The 18,499-nt window shown below is 39.1% G+C and overlaps 1 protein-coding gene across 2 annotated transcripts in view; it reads left to right on the top strand.

Moving 5' to 3' along the window:
* ERC2 (ELKS/RAB6-interacting/CAST family member 2) overlaps positions 1 to 18,499 on the top strand; it is a 936,802-nt gene that overhangs the window by 367,051 nt on the left and 551,252 nt on the right. The window lies entirely within an intron of this gene.

Below are 18,499 nucleotides of genomic sequence, written 5' to 3' on the forward strand. Positions count from 1 at the left end.
TAATTGGAATCAGTGAGAGAATATATAATAAGTTCCGACTTCAGTCACCTAACACAGAAGATGCTTGATCTAGCTAGGTCCCTTCTTTCATTTTTTTCCTTCAGCAGCTCATTTTCTTCATTGTAGGGGATCCAGATTTGGGGAATGCCCCCTAATTTCTTTTTTTTAAATTCCCATTTGGTACCAGCATGGAAATTGGGCAGGAACCAGTGGTAGGCAGGAGGAGCCAGCTGTCTGGGATGCTGCCTCAGACAGGCATGTTGCTGGGCACCCATGTTGCAGTTGCAGACAAATGAACTCTAACTGGTCCCTCCTTCTGGTGTCATTTGCCACTATCCTCTCTCACCTTGTTTATATCAACAGCATCCTAGCTGTTTTTCATTTCCACCCTTACCTTTCCTATAGGCTCTTTTGAACATAAAACCTGGAGTAGGCCTTTTAAAACAAAACAGTTTATATCACTCTGATCAAAACTCTCTGCTCATAATAACCACCTACATAATTTTGCAAAACGAAAATCATTCAAACTTTATTGAGAATTTCAGGATGAGCATGGGGCCTGCTGCAGCTACACAAGTCATATGCCCATGAAGCCACCCATAACCCTCGTGGCTTCCATCCTTACTCTCAGTGTATTGGTGATCTGATGGATCACATTATTAATTCATTTCTGTCGAGATCTTCACAGACAATACCCTGGTAATTTGATCTCCCCTTTGCAGCTCTAGCTAATTGATACAGATGTTTAGAAGAGAGCTCAGAAGACATGACCGAGGACCCTTGAATCAATGGGGCTGTTAAGGGCAGATGGGACTAACAGAGAGACAGAGTGGCAGTTCTTGGGGCAGGTACTAAGGATTCTAAAGAAAAATTTTCACTTAAAATCCCCGGCAGTGAATAATGATGAAAGCTGACATTTTTTTAATTTATGTTGAGCACTGTATGCTGGATATTTTGCTATGCTTGTTACATGCACTGTTTACTTATTTTTGACCATAATCCTGTGAAGCAGGTATAGTTCTTAACTCCAGGAAACAAGGACACTGAAGCCTATGGTAGGCTTGCCCAAGGTCAAGCAACCTAGATGCATGTTTTTTGGTTTTTTGTCTTTGAGAGAATAGAATAAAATGGTCATTGCAATTTAAGAGAATAAGCCCCATTTTCCTTTGGACCTCAAGTTTTATGATAATGACACCAGGTGTCAATCAATGAAGAACATCACAATTGCTTGTTTTATAAAGAGTTGAGACTACGTGTTCTTATTCTTGAGGAATAAATGGCATTGATGTTCTCGGTAAAGAATTTGGGAAGGTACTTTCACTGCATAAGTGACGAAAGACATTTGCTGATGTGTGCATTTTGCAAAATTTTATACTTTGCCTCAATAGCAAGGCTCAAAGTTTTGAGAACTAGTTTGGAAGTTCTAGAACAAAGCCTGTTGTATGTTATGGCTCCTTTGGGCAACATGATTATAACACCACTTATTTAAACCACCTAGATAATGGATTAGGAAGTATTTCATGTGTATTCAGAGAGGCTCTTCAAGGTTTTTTTTCACTGAGTATTAACCAATCCATTTGAGGAGGAAATAATACCACTGGCAACATAGTGAAGGGGCAGGAATTCTATTATACCTGCAATGTAAAGGAGAGATAATCCCCAAAGAAGTATTGCACACAATTCAGAAACCTACTCAAAATGTGGAACTAATACAGAAGCTAATGGGCCGATGAAACATTGTCTTTGGGACTGGAGACTCCTTTGAGTTTTGACCACATTCAGCATAATTGGCTGTTTTAGGGCAGGCCTGGATTGGAACAGCATAAGTTTTAGATTAGGGTGTGTTGGCATGGAAGAAATAATAAACTTATGTCAGTGTCAGACATGTAGTATTACTTAATATTTCTTTCTTATAGACTCTTTGGCAACCAGCACTGCGTTTTGATGCCAATAGAAATGGGTATGCTCCTTTCATAGCCATGTTTAACCTGGCAAAGCTAGGCTTGCACCTCGTATCTGTCAGTCTTGCCTTCAGAGCCCTGGGTCTCAGAATTCTGTATCCTCCATAAGCCACATGAATAGGTCACATGTCTAGGCAGCAGGCATGGACACAATGCTCTAAGCATGTTGTTACTTGAGGAGGAAGTGAAGTTGAATAAACAGAGAACCCCAGGTGACAGAATATCTCTGAGCAAGCTTTTGTAGGAAAACAGCAGTCATCGAGCATGGATTTTTGGCTCTACTCTGTAATTCCCAGATATGGAGTTCTTTTAGTAGGGGACAAAAATGTGCATGTATGAAAATTGTTCAGTGGATTATCCTCTTACGGCTGTGATGCTGAAGTCAGAGGAACACTACAGTTTTCAAGCTGCAGCCTTTGCATTCTGTTCTCATACCTGAATTCAGACTTCAGTTGATGAAGTGCTATCTGACTATTGAGTTTTTGTAGGAAATGTCATAAAACCTTGATGACATTGTACATTTGGAAAGTATATAATGCCCAGGGTTATAGGACATGGTAGCATTATTTGAACCAGATCAAATTCAGACTGTTATGTAGCTCATGCAACATAAACTTACTACCCAAGAAATTTTTAAAAAGCCATTAAATTGGACAAAAATTCTATCTCCATTTTCATTCTAGGTCTCAGTCTCACTTTATAGAGCAGAGGTACTTTATTTATTAGGGGTAGAAAAACAGATGGTGATTTCTCTGGAAGCCAAGTTCACTATCTGCATACTGGGCTTCATAGATTGCCCTGTGGGTTTGAAAGGGCAGGGAGAGGTGAGTGGAATTGGCTTCTGGGGGTGGCATCTATGGACCTGCCCACTTCAGCAGCTTTATTCTACCTATTTGGAAGTGTGGTGGTGAAAATCCTAAATGACGATAATCTCAGAGGTAAGGATGCTATGGGAGTATGGTTACTAGCATACTGGGTTTCTTCATGAAGTTTATCAAAAAACAGTATCTGAGGAGATGATTATAGAACATAGAGATTTCCATGTTAGTGTAAAGTTATTGTAAGTTACAGAGGACTTTGACTGAACTGAGCTCTTTCTTGGTGTTTAAACATCCAGTTGCACTTTTATACTTATTATTGGCAAACCACCTATATTTTGAACATATGGAAAATTGTATTCTTTTTGCATTTACTGAATGTTTCCTATGTGTCAGTCAGTCACCACTCTAGGTCCTAGAGGCTCAAAGAGAAATAAGACATTCTCCAGTCTTCCGGAAGCTGACAGTCTGGTTGGGGAGATAGACATGCATAATGGAGAGCAACATGATGTATTACCAGACGCAAACTGCTTGATGGATGCAAACAGCAGAAGCTAATTCTGACTACCTTGAGCAAAAGGGAGTTTATGGCAGATACCCAGAGCCCCAGTATCTGACTGGTAGAACCAGATTAAGAATGATCAAGAACCAGGACAGCTGTAGGAGACCAAGAGAAAGGAGAGAGTGCCATGATCTTATAACCAAGAATGTCTGTTCAGGCATCTTCTCTGCTGATGGCTCCCCTTCACCCTCCTCCCACTGCTCTTACATCACGCTGTTGGTTAAAATTTAAAGTCTTTGGAGAGAGCTCCAGATTTCACACAGGTGCCTCTCATTGGCAGGATCTAACCAGACCTGCCCTAAAAGGAATCTGGGAAATGTGGTTCCAAGAGATTTCCACTCGGTTCTTATGTCACTTACTCAGGGAAGTCTTTGCTGACATTGCAGGCTGGGAGAGGTTTTACACTTTTAAAGAACTGTTTCTTGGCTCAGTTTGAAATTCTGCATCCCTTTAGTGAATGTTGGCTTCCCTCCCATGGCTAATCTCTGTGAGTGCCCCAACCGTAGTATTCAAGATACCTCCAGCTCCTTGCAGAATTCTTGGCAGGTGATGGTCCTCAATCAATGAACATTGGGTGAATAAATTATATCAGCAAATTCTGAATGAATGAGGACTTGGGAAGAGAAATCACTTTGTGATCCACTCCTGGCCCACAAATATTGTTAGCTGTGATACGAATCTTTTGCCCCAGTGAAATGTCAGACTCACTCATTGTTCCCAGGACAGTATGTTCTATGTAAGCTGCAAGATGGAACAATCCCATGCATAATGAGACAAGATGGGGAAATGACTGTTGTTCTATCCACATCTCAAACCTTGGTTCCATTACCCTGACAAGACAAACAAGGCGTGAAGGCTTGAGTAAGGGAACTTAGCTACTCTTGCTTTCTTTTCCTTTTTTTAATAAAAAGAAAATGTGGCATTTATGAAGAATACTGTCTTGTTTTGCAGTGAATACTGCTTCTTTCTCCAGTTCTCGCTTCTAACTTACTGGATTGTTAGAGGCATGGTGAGAGTGATAAAATGAAAGTATTGATTATTCATGATCATTTTTTTTAAAGATTTTATTTATTTATTCATGAGAGACACAGAGAGAGAGAGTGAGAGAGAGGCAGAGGGAGAAGCAGGCTCCCAAGGAGCAGGGAGCCCGATGCGGGACTCTATTCCAGGACTCTGGGATCATGACCTGAGCCGAAGGCAGACGCTTAACCATCTGAGCCACCCAGGCGCCCTATTCATGATCATTTTTAATTATGACCATGCAAATGTTAATTTTTTATAACAAAAGGATTATCTGCTGCTGATTGAGCCCTTACTATACACGAGACACTGTGCAAAGAGTTTTTGCACCCTTAGGTTATGAGTCCTTATAACAAACCTCATGGCCCCTAGGTACTATCATACTCCCTATTTTTAAAACGAGAGGCTGGTTTAAAGAATAACTTGCCCAAAGTCGCATGGCAGGGAAGTGATGGAGCTCTTCTTAACCACCACACTACTCTGCTGTTTTTCTGTTTTATGATCCTGCCCTACTCATGAGGCAAGTGGGATCATTAACTTTTAGAGATTAGCTAAACTACAATTTGAGCAATTTACCTGAGGTTAACATACAAGGATGCCTATATTTAATACCAAACCAACAGAGATGAAGTTACTAAATAGTGTGGTGAAAAATAGGAAACCAATTAAATAAATAAAATACAACATCAGTTCAGGAATTTGAAAAATATATATTAATATATATGTTAAGCTATATTTAGAAAAAAGATTGTGATGACCTTCAGTTTCTGTTTATTTTTCCCCCATGAGGTTCTTTATGTACCATTTTAAGTCATTGGATTTTTTTGCTGCTTTGTTTTCAAAGGATCGCACCATTTTTGCTATCATAGTAGTTTCACTTTGTTTTGGTAGTTGGCTTAAAGGAACAAGACCTCAAAAGGTGATTAGAGGCTTCTAAGCAGCTTTCCTGGATGAGTCGCAGATGAATTCATGATTTGGGAGACTCCTCACCTAGTCCCAAGAGAAAGTAGTCAGTCTGGGAGGCTGCTCCACCTTGCAGTAAGCTGCTTACCTACCATCTGACCTTGGTGTAGGTGGGCTCACTCTGCATCTCAAGCCAGGAACTGGGCTGGCATCCAAGGGTTGGAGCTGCAACTAGGGTTGTTGTGGATCTAAGGCAGGGTTCTCAGCTGGGAGACACTTTACAACCATCCCACCCCCAGGAACATTTGGCAATGTCTGGGGATAGTTCGGTTGTCACAGCAGGGGAGATTGCTACAAGCATCTGGTGGGTAGACTCCAGGGGTGCTGCTAAACATCCTGCAATGCACAAGAGACATCTCCTGCCCTCCAAAGCAAATAATTTTCCAGTCCAAAAAGGACTCAGCAGGAGTCTGTTTCTTCCCATGTGTGGACTTATCTCCAACTTATCTTGGCTCTCTCTTGAGATAGTATTCCTTAAAATGATTTTTACTTTGTATAAAAGACATTTTTCTCTCCGATATCTCTTGAATATTATCTCAACTACTATGATTAACATTTTTAGTTACACTTTGTCTTTGGCATCATTATCAGAAGTTTACAGAAGTAAATATCTTGTGTGTGTGCATGAGTATGTATGATATTTGAACTATTACTATTTTTATATTTTTGATGTATATATAGCATTCTTGAACTATTAAAATTATTAGGATTATTAAAACTGTTTTTATCACACTGATCATATCAACTAATTTAGAAAGAGGTGCTGGTCAGCTGTGGTATAGGGAATATATAATAGAAATAAAACATCTTATTTGAACAGAGCGGTGTTGGGTCACCCAGCAGGTATCACCCAGTTTAAATTTCTTTGGCTAAATGCCAGTGTTCTAGTCATTTGGAAAGGTGACCTTTAAGGCTAATTTTTTTTTTTTTTACAAAGCTGGGGGCATCATGTTGCCCGATTTCAAGCTATATTACAAAGCAGTGATCACCAAGACAGCGTGGTACTGGCACAAAAACAGACATATAGACCAATGGAACAGGATAGAGAGCCCAGCTATGGACCCTCAACTCTATGGTCAAATAATTTTCGACAAAGCAGGAAAAAATTTGCAATGGAAAAAAGGCAGTCTCTTCAATAAATGGTGCTGGGAAAATCGGACAGCTATATAGAGAAGAATGAAACTCGACCATTTGCTGACACCATACACATAGATAAACTCAAAATGGATGAAAGACCTCAATGTGAGACAGGAATCCGTCAAAATCCTAGAGGAGAACACAGGCAGTAACCTCTTCGACATCCACCACAGCAACTTCTTTCAAGATACATCTCCAAAGGCAAGTGAAACAAAAGCAAAAATGGACTTTTGGGACTTCATCAAGATAAAAACCTTTTACACAGCAAAGGAAACAGCAAAACAAAAGGCAACCCACAGAATGCGAGAAGATATTTGCAGATGACACTACAGACAAAGGGCTGATTTCCAAGATCTGTAAAGAACTTCTCACACTCAACACCCAAAAAACAAATCATCAAGTCAAAAAATGGGCAGAAGACATGAACAGACACTTCTCAAAAGAAGACATACAAATGGCTAACAGACACATGAAAAAATGTTCATCATCATTAGCCATCAGGGAAATTCAAATCAAAACCACATTGAGATACCACCTTACACCAGTTAGAATGGCAAAAATTGAAAAGGCAAGAAACAACAAATGTTGGAGAGGTGGAGAATGGGGAATTCTCTTACACTGTTGGTGGGAATGCAAATTGGTACAGCCACTTTGGAAAACAGTGTGGAGGTTCCTCAAAAAATTAAAAATAGAGCTACCCTATGACCCAGCAATTGCACTCCTGGGTATTTACCCCAAAGACACAGATGTAGTGAAAAGAAGGGCTATATGCACCCCAATGTTGATAGCAGCAATGTCCACTGTGGAAATAGCCAAACTGTGGAAAGAGCTGATATGCCCTTCAACAGATGAATGGATAAAGAAGATGTGGTCCATATAGACAATGGAATATTACTCAGCCATCAGAAAGGATGAATACCCAACTTTTACATCAACATGACTGGGACTGGAGGAGATTATGCTAAGTGAGATAAGTCAAGCAGAGAAAGTCAATTATCATATGGTTTCACTTATTTGTGGAACATAAGGAATACCATCGAGGACATTAGGAGAAGGAAGGGAAAAATGAAGGGGGGGAAATCGGAGGGAGAGACGAACCATGAGAGACTATGGACTCTGAGAAACAAACTGAGGGTTTTAGAGGGGAGGGTGGGGGGATGGGTTAGCCTAGTGATGGGTATTAAGGAGGGCACGTATTGCATGGAGCACTGGGTGTTAAATGAAAACAATGAATCATGGAACACTACATCAAAACTAATGATGTACTATATGGTGACTAACATAACATAATAAAATTAAATTAAAAAAAGGCTAATTTTTTTTTTAAAAAATGTGCTTGATTTTAGTCACCTTTGGGGCTAAAAATCTGATTTCTGTATTCACATTTAATATATTTTTTATATATTTTATCTAGTCATTTGAGATGTGAAAATATTCATTGTGACCGAATGTAACTTTAATATGTTGCTTAAATATTTGCAGCTAAAATGTATTGTCTAGATTAGTGTTTGTGATTTGCCAATTTTTTTTTTTGAACAGTGCCTTCTTCAGTCTAGAAAATAAATATAAGAAAATCCTAACTTACTACATTATATAACAAAGTCTCTACACGTATTCTGTGTTTGTATGGTTATTGGTGTTTGCATGTTGTTGGGTCTAAGCAGAACATCTTTGTTCTGGCATCATTTAATGTATTGTATCTTTATAATGGCTTGAAGCTGATACCAAAGTTTCTAGTACTAATTAAATTTCACAGGACCAGTAATCACAAAGCATGTGTGCCTCCTTTTCTTGGCTGAAATTATTTGCCCAATGTTAGCAATGACCTAGGCCAAAACCAGCTTGGTGGTTTTAACCAATTGATCCTATTGGCAAGAAGTTCATTTTGTTCCAATGAAGTGATATTTTGAAGGTCACTTTGCATCTCTTGAGTAGAGATGTGGCTGGCCTCTTCGGTAAACCTATGCTTCTTTATGAAGCAGTAAATTCACCAGCCTCCTTTTTCATGTGGATTGCTAAGGGATTTGAAGTTGCCCTTCTCTTAGAGATGCCGTTAATGAAATGATATTTTGTTATCAAAAGAACCAGAAAGTTTACCTTCTGATGACCAAGTAAAGAGATTTAAGGCAGCCTGCTAATTCATTCATGCATTCGTTCAGCAACTACAGTCACTCTCCTCAATTAGCTGCATCTTTCTACCCCCTGGCTTGTTCTTTCTATCTATCTATCTATCCATCCATCCATCTATCTATTTTAGGAGAGATAAAGAGCATGAGTGGGGGTGGGGGAGGGCAGAAGGAGAGGGGAGAGAGAATCCCATGGAGCCTGCCATGAGGTTGATCCCAGGACCCTGAGATCATAATCTGAGCCAAAATCAAGAGTCGGATGCCTACCTGACTGGGCCACCCAGACGCCCCTACCCCCTGGCTCTATTGAACACAACCGAATATTATTGGACTTTAAAAGACATGTAAAAGTAGGGATGCTGATGAAGCATGGACAATCCTGAAGACAGAAAGATGTGAGAGAGCAGAAAACCTGGGAGAGACTTGATGGGCCCTTCTGGTCTGGTCTTTTCATTTTTCCATTCAGGACTCAGAAGTCCTGGGAGATACAGTGACTTGTTTAGGGGTCACAGAGCTAATTATTGACAGGGCCTGGGCTCTGATGACACTTTCCCTTCTTCTCTTCATTCCCTTGTGACACCTGAGGACTTGGGCACCATTGCCTTATTCTGGCCAGCTTGCCTTCCCTTCCTTTGTAGCATCCAGTCATCCAACAGAACATATTCAGCATCTGTAATGATCAGGATGCTCTGTAGGCACTGGGGGCTACATAGGCTACTGAAGAAAATATAATTTCTGCCTTCTAGGAGCTTACACTCAGGAAAAATAAACACTAAAGATTCAATTACAGTCCAATGTGTGCTGTGTGCAATGCCAGCCAGGTACATGGTGCACATAGGAGGGGTTCCTCACCTCCTGGGAGTAGAGATGGCCCGGTGCACTCCTGGAAAAGTTGATGACTAAATCAAGAGCTGAGGGATTAGGAGGTGTTGTCCAGTCAAAGCAGTGAGAATAGCATTTGCAAAGACTTGACTGGAAGTGACAGCACAGTGCATTTGGTGGAATTAGAAGTAAAAGTAATTTAATATAGATGGACCACACTCCCCTGCCCCATTTGGGGAAAAAATTTCACAGTTAGAAGTTTTTCTATTCTTTATGTCTTCTAGCAATAAAATATATTTTATAATTAAGGTTTGAGAGTCTTTTGACTTCTCATATTTTGACTTCCATATTATAAATATTCTCTTCCAGTCCCTTGTGATTTGCAAGTGGCAGGAGCAGATTATCTGTGTTATTTCAAAATGCAGTTCAGGGCCAGATCATGCTGAGAACTGATTCTTATTCAATGAGAGAGCTGATCCTGAGCCAGGGGAGGCAAATTCTCTTTTAAATAAATATTTGCTTCTGGGTTAAGATCTTATTTTCTGTACTCAATTTCAACATGATGGATTTTTTAAAGGTTTGTTTATAATTACCTGCAAAATCCCTTGAAGATTTAAAATAAAAATGCTTAGAGTGCCCTGACAGTGGCTGCCCCCCTAATGGGCACAGGCATCTTGACACATCTGTCAATCTCAGCTACCAGCTGTTGTTGTTTTGTGATATGGGATTAGAGGTAGTTGAGCCCTCACATACTTCAGTCTGGAGATGATTCGTTTTTCTTCCCACATACTCCCCAGGCCATTTGATTTAAATCAACCTTATTTATGTGGGAAGGAAAATTTTCTGTCTGTCTTTTTTTACTTATCCTGTGTTTGGCAGTGGATTCTGCTTTGCTGTGAAGAGTTTGCACATATCTGTATTAGCATTTATCAAGTTGTATTGTAGAGAGAAGCTCCTAATTCACAACTTTCATAATATATGTCTAAGTTTCCCATAAGAATAAATGCAAATTAGGGATGATATGTTCTCGGGGCATATAATGCCACAGTCATTGTAGTAAGGGGCACCTTAATACTGTTCTGATATTGCAGTCTCCTTGCCATTTTTTTTTTTTTTGCTTTATCCTTACCTAATTATACTGTACCTTTTGCAAACTGAAAGATATAACTGTTTTAAAAAGACTGTTTTCACAGAAACTGAATTCTAAATTAATGGCACAGTGTATGGCAGTTTGGGGCCTTCACCATAATATTTTATCACACTGATCTCCTTTTTAGATTGCTGATTTTTGGGCGCCTGGGTGGCTCAGTTGGCGACTGCCTTCGGCTCAGGTCATGATCCTGGAGTCCCGGGATCGAGTCCCACATCGGGCTCCCTACTTGGCGGGGAATCTGCTTCTCCCTCTGACCCTCCCCCTCTCATGTTCTCTCTTTCTCATTCTCTCTCTCAAATAAATAAATAAAATCTTAAAAAAAACCAAATTGCTGATTTTTGAGAACCAGCAATAACACCAACGTGTAATCAGCTCTTGGATAATATAATTATAGTTTACAAAAGTAATTTACAATTCTACCAAAAGTGTTATGGTAGGTAGAATTCTAAGATGGCCCCCAAGATTTCCTACCTCTCTGGTGTGCATTTCCTGAATAATGCCCAGAACTGTGAATGTGGTGGATTCAAACATCCGTGATTAGATGATGTCATGACCTAAGGACATGTACCTTTTAAATCTGGGTCCTAAGATCAGGGATAGAGAAGTCAGAGATTCAAAATATGAGGGGGATTCACTGTGTAAGAAGTTCTTTGGCTTGAAGATGGAGAGGGCCACGTGGCAAGGAATTTGGGCAGCCGTTGCGCTGAGAGTGGTTCCTGCTGACATCCAGCAAGGAAGCAAGGACCTCAATCCTGAGACCACAAGAGACTGAATTTTACCAATAACAAGAATAAGCTTGGAAGTGGATATTTCTGTAGAGTCTCCAGATAAATACTCATTCTGGCTGACACCCTGATTTCACCCTCGTGATATCCTGAACAGAGACCGCAACCAGACTGTGCTGGACTTGTGGACTTCTGACCCACAGAACTGTGAGCTGATAAGTGGAAGTTGTTTTAAGCCACTGTATCGGTACACAGCAAGAGAAAACCAATACAAGGGCATATTAATATAACTGTTCAGTAGTAACAAATCTCTTACAGAAATCCAGAGGCAAGTAAACAGTATTGGAGTTCACAGGATACTGACAAGGAGTCTTGGCCCACTAAAGTGATATGGCTTGTAACTGTAATAAAAGCAGTTTCCAATGCCTTTGCTCAGCTTAGAAACCATGGGAGTTTTGATGAATTTTTATAATTGTAGGGGGATTTGCATTGTTTCAAAATGTATAGGAGTGAGCCCTTATTAGTTTTCAAATTGTACTATTTCAGATTGCATAATTAAGATTTCTAAAATGTGATGTTTTGTATTTGTGTCTGTTTCCTTATTAAACCCTGAGCTCAGCAAAGGAAGTAACTGGGTCCTATTCCTCTTTTTATTCCTAGTGCCAAGCACAGTGCTTGGCATGTGCCAGGTGCTTAGTAAGTGTTAGTTGGAAAATTGGAATGTAATAGAAGAACAAACAAATATGTCCAAAATTCTGGTGCAGTTCAGAGCAAGTAAACAAATAGGAATGGTTGTATTCCAATAAAACTTTATTTACAAAAACAGGGTGTGGGCCAGATTTGGCCCATTGGTTATAGTTTGATGAGCTCTGGTGTAGATCATAAGTTATTATAGCTTAGAGGCAATTCTACTATTGAACAACCTTCATGGCAACTGAAAGTTTTAAAAAATATATTCCAAATATTTGGTGGAGTTGGACAAAGTATACTTCTTTTCAGGGCTTTATTTACTATTTGCCTCAGACATTCCTCTTGGTACAATGGGAAGTAAATCATTTGCTCCCAAGGGTGAGGTCTTTCCAAGTTCTATTGCATTCTGGTAGCTTTTTTGTGAGTAAATTTTGAATGGGGCAAAGCTAAGCAAACAAGATGTACTCAAATGAATAGTACTGAATGACTTTGGAGAAGTCATATGACTTGGGGTAGAGCTATTTCTTTCTATAGTATTGAAATATGAAGTTACAGTCTTTTGGTCACATATGATACTCAGACTTACAAAAATGTATGAAGGGTATCATACATATGCTGAGGCTTTCTCCAAATTATGAATATTTGTGAACTTGTGAATAGCTGGAGTCACAGACAAGGTTGGCCAGGTGGGAACAGAGACACAGATCCTTTGCTACCATTCCATGTTACCAAGTTTTCAGTAGAGGTTGCAGGAGAATGTTCTTTGAAAGAGATAGAAGCAGGTATAAAATGTCAGGTAGCTGGGGAAAGACAAATGTGGGGCAGTTGACCAAAACTGCCATTTACTGATTCTTCACCTAGGAATTCATCCTAAGGAAAAATTAAGGAGGTAGGCATAGGTTTAACCACGGCTTTGTTCATAGCTGGTTCTTTTAATATTTTTTTCTGATCAGTGAAAATATTATAAAGTAGAGGAGTGGCAAAATAAATGATGGTATATACCTACATGGAAATTTAGACAATAGAAATTACATTATAGAAAAATACTCAAGGACATAGAAAGATATTCACATTATTTTGTTAATTGAGATAAACTGCTTCTGATACATAAGTACAGAAAATGATGAGAGAATGCCTGTTTTCTCATACCCTCACCACCACAGTATGACTATATTTTTGTTTTTAAAAGTTTATGCACAAACATATACACAAATACATGTACATATACATGCATGCATCAGTAGGATTAGTTTATTAAGAACATGGAATGTGAAAGGCCTGGTTTTGAATCTCAGCTTATGGGCTTTTTAAACTTAGGCTAGTTACTTACATTTTTCTCTGCTTCATTTTCCCTATCTGTAGAATAAGGGTAAGCTTACACTCACTTTCAGTCTTAATTCTTCTCACCATACTAGGTGTTCAAGGGGTGTTTGTTGAATGACCAAAGTGCCCAGCCCTCTTTACCCAACAAAATTATTATTTTATGTAAAAATCAGAATTTAAGTGCTAGATCCATCAACTCTTTCAAAGAACTTGGAAAGAAAGTGGAATTACTTTATAAAGATCATTTTAAATTGATTTTTAAATTACCTGCAGTAAAATTCACTCTTTGTGTTGTACGGTTCTATGGATTTTGACAAAGGGGTAGAGTTGTGTGACCACCTTGACAATCATGATAAAGGACAGGTCTGTCCCCTCAGATACCTCTCTCGTGGTGCCTCCTCTGCAGTCAACCCCTCTCTCCAGCCCCCAGTCCCTGGCAACCACCAATTTGTTCCCCATCCCTATACTTCTGCCCTTTCTAGAATGTCATAGACATGGAATTAAACAGTTCAGAGCCTTTTGCATCTGGCCTCTTTCACTTAGCATAATGTATTTGAAATTCATCCATGTTATAGCCTTTATCAGTAGTTCATTCTAGAGATAAGTCCTATTATTTAGGAAACATTCTGTATCATAACCACCCAGGTTTTTTATCCCAGAGGCTGTCTTGAAGCCAGAGTTGTGACTGCAGAACATTAGCACCTAAGAACACTTGAAAGACAGCCTATCCAACTTAGCTTTAGCTGAGAAGGTGAGGATTCTGAGAGCCAGAAATCACATGCATTACCCCAGGTAAGCCCCAGTCAGAGTTAAGGCCGGAATCCAGAGCCCTGATGCTAAACTAGCAAAGTTACATTGAAAATCAGAAAGGGTAAATCATTCTGGTGATGGACTAGAGGAAAAGTCCCTGAAAGGTCGGGAAAGGGGTGTGGAGTTTGTGTGTGTTTGTGTGCGTGCACACGTGGGGTCTGATATGTTGTGTTGAAAGGATGACATTAATTAATTAATTAATTAATTTTTAAAAATGTATTTATTTGAGAGAGAGAGAGAATGAGAGAGAGTCAGAGGGAGAAGCAGGCTCCCCGCTGAGCAGGGAGCCCGATGTGGGACTCGATCCTAGGTCTCCAGGATCATGACCTGAGCTGAAGGCAGTTGCTTAACCAACTGAGCCACCCAGGTGCCCGACATTAAATTAGTTTTAGAAGGAAAACAAACCAGCACTTTTTTGTGTTTAGAATGAGAAGAAAGGACCTTCTATCATTATTATTTTGCAATAGGTGTGAGTTTGTGTCAATCTACCTCCATTTCCTAGCATTCATAGTAAGCACTGGTTTGGAGAGTGGCCAGCAGGTGTCATGGGTGTTGCTTTCATGGCCAATTCCTTCAACCACAAGAGTTTGGTGAGCACCAGATTCCCACAGAAAGTTCATACCACATTGTGAAATGTGCAGAGGTGTATGGTTTGCTCTCAAGCCTGAATTTGAGAGAGTCCTTTTATCGTTTTTTATTTATCCTGTTTATCTTTTATTTGTAAAGGCACAGTACTACTTTATTTTTAAATAATTAGTTACATGTAAGTACTGTATTATGTATCTTTCTTTAAAAGAAATTACAAAATGGGTTTTTCTTTCTTAAAAGTCAAATTAGGTTTTTAAAAATAGAATCTCTTTTCCATAGGTGTTGGGGATTCAGGAGTGTACTTGTGAAGAGCACCAGGTGATGTGTGGAAGGGGTGAATCACTATATTGTACACCTGAAACTCATATGACACTGTATGTTAACTGGAATTTAAATAAAAACTTAAAAATGGAAAAAAATGGAATCTCTTAAATCTATACAGAATATTTATCCATTTTATTACATAATGCAATGAATAAAATAAATATTTAACCTTAAGGAAAATTTATATTTATGATTTATAATATGAAAAAACTTTCTATAAATAACATGAAACATTTATTCACTAATTTAGGTTGGTCACAGTAATGCATGTTTATCCCTATATGCATATCAGCATATTTTCCTTTGTCTTATTTTAAATCTTTCTCTAGAAAAATTTTCATAGCAGTTGACTATCACAGGTATAGAATGTAGTTCAGTGTTCAAAGTAATGTATATATTTGCTCTGTTTACAGTAACTTTGACTTAAATCCATAGTAAACATGGCAATTGTCACAAGGAAATATATGCTATTTGCCATGTTCGAATCTAAACTCTTAGGAAACAGTTCTTGAAGAACTGTAATTGTGTCTTTGGTTTGGTCTTTCATTTCCGTTTGTAGTTCAAGCATTTGTTGTACATTTCTGTATGGTTTATATATTTTTTTCACATCAATACCACCAGACCTTCACTTAGAATTTTAAACTAAATGTTCTTTTTTCTTTGAATAATTCATCTCTGAAAGTCCCTTCCCTCCTTCTGTAGAGTCTCTATGATCAAGGATATGGGAATTAAGCAGAGACTGTGCTAAGTATTATGGTAGTTGACAAACTATTTTGGTTAGATAAGTCTCCCAGTTGGAGTGTCAGCGTGGATTAGTCTAGCCCAGGGAGAGAGGAAGAAGGTAGAAAATAATGTCCAAAATGCTTACAAAAGTGATGAGCTGTGACAGGGAAAGGGCCTGAGACACGATCCCTCTGTTGCATTGAAGGAAAAATCAGGAACGTCAATTTTCGCTATTAAAATTGCCTCACAGTGCATGGGAGGCGCTAATTTGCTCAGACATCTTTTGGCAAACTTGCATGTAGGATCTGCTCAGTCCTGTTGTTATTTATGTACAGTAATGCCTGTAGCCAGAGAGCTATCTTTCTGGACTTGCCTCTTTCTGAGAGTAAAGGCTTGAGGAATATAGGAGATGTCAGTAGCAACAAGCAACTTGAATTCCTCAAGATAAAGACCATGGCTGGGAAGAATTGAGCAGGCAAGTAAAGGTTACTGACTCCACATTAATAATACATTTACGAGAGTACAGAACAAATCATGCCAGGCCATCTTTATCGTTTTCTAGGTGGACGTGCAAGATTAAAGAAAGGAATTCAATAGCTGTAATATCTGGAATTGAGTAAATCATCTAATTCAGTGTCTCCACAAATCTTTGGGGGCTGTGGGGGCAGGGGCAGGGGATGGGGAGAACCTCAATGAGAATTGGCTCTAAGCACTGTCATGTGGATTCAATTTGGCTGTTGTAATAAATTACAATGGAACAAGGTCCATTGGGACGATGTTGGGATCAATAGAAGGTCAGGCTGTAACATCTCCAGCAGTGGTCTGGAAGAATGGATAACACACTTTATTAAGCTTGGCAGGCTGGGAGGCTTTGGTACTGTTGTGGTCACCACCACTGTCATTAGCCTTTATGAAGCACCTGTTGGGTATGGGGCACTCTGGGGACTGCTAGAAGAAAGATAGACTGTGCACAGTTGTCCAAGTGGTCAACCTATTTAAAAATTATGATAATTGGTACAATTTGTTGAATACTTAACAGAGCTGCCATGCATAGTGCTAAGCCTTGTTCATGGATTATTTATTTTAATCCTATTGACAACCCTTGCTTCCATTTTTTTTGCCTCCATTTTGCAGATGGGAAAAGTGAGGTATAGAGAATTACAGTAGGTGATGTAGCTGCTAAGTAGCAGCAATAGGTCATGAACTGAAGTAGTCTGATTGCCTTCCATAATGTGGGTGTACCTCACCCAATCAGTTAAAGGCCTGAATTGAACAAACAGCTGATCTCCCCTAAGCAAGAGAAAATTCTCTAGCAGACTGCATTCAGACTTCTTCTGCAACATCAGCTCTTCCTGGTTCCACAGCTGACTGCCTTGGACTCAAACTAAAATGCCTTCCTGAGACTTTAGCCTCCCACCTCTTCCATCAGATTTTGGACTTACCAAGTCTCCACAATCATATGAGGTGATTCCTTAAAATCTCGTTCTCTGTCTCAGTCTGTCTCTTTCTCGTGTGTGTGTGTGTGTGTGTGTGTGTGTGTGTTTACCCCCATCTGCACATCCATTTCAGTATTTCTGATCTACAAATACTTCTGCTCTCCAGGTTCTCTAACCAGTTCTAACATCTGCCTGGTTCCTTCAATGATTAATGAGTTAAGTAAAATCTTTAATGCACATTCATTTTATATCTGTATCAGTCATAATATTATCATTTTTTGAAAATTATCTTTAAATAGGTTCTGTCTCTTCTGATATACCAGGAATTTCTTAAGTACATTTAAGATGTTTGTTGAATGAATGAACAACTGAATGAATGAGCTAATGGTTGAACATACATTTTCTCCATGAGTACATAGGGATACTATATGCATAGACAATAATTAAGAATAAAAATCAGACTACTTCAGCTGTTTGTTCAATTCAGGCCTTTAACTGATTGGGTGAGGTAAACCCACATTATGGAGGGCAATCTACTTTTGCCAAAGACCACTGACTTATATGTAACTTTCATCCAGGAACACTCTCACAGAAACATCCAGAATATGTTTGACCAAATATCTGGGCATTGTGGCCTAGCCAAGTTGACTTGTAAAACTGACCATCACATCAAGTCAGATCACTGAGCAGCTTTACCTGTATAAAGAGGTGTTTAGGGGTGATGGCAGAGTTGTCAGGCACTTGCTGGATACCAGGTACCTGGATGGTGGTATGGTGAGCAATAGCAAGATTGTGAATCTGAAAGTAAAATTTTTCCAACTTCACAACTTTGCCAAGACCCAGTCCTTGAAATAAATCCATAGGTCACAAGACTTATGGACACAGTCACAGGTCTGTATATATACCTTGCCAGGGTATGTGTCTCTTTAGGTGTGAAAGAGAGGTGTGGGTTCAGGATGGGTTTCCGGATAGTTTCCACTTTATAGAATATGTTTGGGTATAGGGATTTATGATTGAAGGACAGTGGATTATCAAGTCCAGGATATCTTAGTACAGAAATTTGTAATCCAAATTGATGATTTGTTTTACAAGAGCTTCTCTGAAAATCATGTTGATTACAACACTGTGAGGATATCTGATAACTAGAAATCAATCTTTAGAGGAGAATTTAGTGTGAGAATAATGCAAAGAAAAGTAATAAATTTTTAACTTTATTGTTCACTTCTCTAGCTTTGCCAGACCTGGGGGCAAGATCAAGAAGGTATTTGTTATTGTTATCATCATTGTGATTATTATTTTATTTTACAACAGCAACGAA

Source organism: Eumetopias jubatus, unplaced genomic scaffold (assembly GCF_037043125.1).
Source record: "Eumetopias jubatus isolate StellerSeaLion01/CBP00866 unplaced genomic scaffold, mEumJub1_p1.0 scaffold_1, whole genome shotgun sequence".
NCBI classification, from domain to species: Eukaryota; Metazoa; Chordata; class Mammalia; order Carnivora; family Otariidae; genus Eumetopias; species Eumetopias jubatus.